The sequence below is a fragment of the Elgaria multicarinata genome, chromosome 3 (genome assembly GCF_023053635.1).
Source record: "Elgaria multicarinata webbii isolate HBS135686 ecotype San Diego chromosome 3, rElgMul1.1.pri, whole genome shotgun sequence".
Lineage (NCBI taxonomy): Eukaryota > Metazoa > Chordata > Lepidosauria > Squamata > Anguidae > Elgaria > Elgaria multicarinata.
The window spans coordinates 119,745,868-119,747,369 of NC_086173.1; the positions used below are offsets into that span (position 1 = coordinate 119,745,868).

The window sequence follows — 1,502 nt, forward strand, 5'->3', positions numbered from 1 at the left end:
TGCTGCTGCTTTTACATTCTAAAGATAAAATAAACTTTTTAGAAAGTAACACTACGTCTTCAAGGCCTTAGCATGTGTTGCTGAAAGTACTGGATATCCCCTACAACAGGGGTGGGCAACTTGTGGCCCTCCAGAGCTTTTGGCCTACAGCTCCCAGCATCCCTCACCACTGGCTATACTGATCATAGTTGTAGGCTAAAATTACCAGCGAGCCACAAGTTGCCCACCCCTGCCCTACACCCACCCTCTTCAATTCCATGAAAGCTATTCCAGGGTGACCAAATGGGTCCAGCCAATAATCATAGGGATAGGTCAAGGCTGGTGGCCTGGAGTGAGGAAGTGACTGAGTGAAGAGGCAGTACCAAAGGAGGTCAACTTGTGCCTGGGCAAAAAGTAATCCAGACTAAGAAGCCAAGGCAGAATTAGCAGCTTTATGGGACCATGTGGAACCCTATTGGCCCCTTGTCTCAATTATTCTCACAAATGGATGCATTTTGTAATATACAGATGTCCTGATGTTGCTGCTTTAAATTGATGGAAGCTCTCCATTGCAAAATCCAAAGAAGTATGCATTTCAAAGGATAACTGGGTTTCAGTTCATGTGTTGGTTTGAAAGTGTGAAGCTAGGTAATTTTGCATTAAATATTAACTGAACAAATTTCTCCTCCCCCTCCCTAAACACAATCCTGGCCATCTGCAGTGAGGGTGCTTCAGCTCAGCAGAAAGTGATGCAGCATCTCCCTTCTGCTGGCAAGCTGCACCTGCAGTGCAGAACGTAGGCCACCCGGCTACTGCTGCTAGAATGCCTGGTTCACAACCCCTGGCACCAGAGTGGATGAAAGAAAGTCAAGTAGATGCACAGTTACAGTGCCTAGAAGCATAAAATAGTAGAGTTGGAAGGTGCCATTACAGGGCCATTGAGTCCAACCCCCTGCTCAATGCAGGAATCAAAAGTCTAGGCACCACTTTTCTACTCAACACAGGCAGATTTCTCATCTTCCCACTACCCTGTCTTCAATATGCATGTAGAAAGCTGTGTTACACCAAGCCAGATCAATGATCTACCTAGCTCAGTATTGTCTACAGTGATTGGCAGCAGCTTTCTGAGGTTTTCCTAGTCCTATTTGGAGAAGCCGGGGATTGAACCTGGGACCTTCTGCATGGAAAGCAGGTGCTCTGCCACTGAGCTATGGCACTTCCCCTTGGGCTGAGGTTTTCTAGTTGCCTCCTTCCTCACTCAAATTTTATTTATTGATTAAATTTTTTAAAATATTTGTATCCTGCCCTATGCTTGTGAATATAGAAATATAGATTCTATTGTGAATATAGAATATAGATTCTATTGTGAATATAGAATACAGAATTATATCCTGCCCTATATTTGTGAATATATTTGTGAATATAGTTTTTGTGAACCGCCCAGAGAGCTCTGGCTATTGGGCGGTATAGAAATGTAATAAATAAATAAATATCACTAGGATCTCAGGTGAATATAATTTCAC

The 1,502-nt window shown here is 43.4% G+C and overlaps 1 non-coding gene across 1 annotated transcript; it reads right to left on the reverse strand.

The window, feature by feature from the left end:
• Window positions 1–1,125: 1,125 nt before the first annotated feature.
• Window positions 1,126–1,202, reverse strand: TRNAG-UCC (transfer RNA glycine (anticodon UCC)). Its single transcript has one exon. It is a non-coding gene; the product is annotated as a tRNA-Gly (tRNA).
• Window positions 1,203–1,502: the final 300 nt, after the last annotated feature.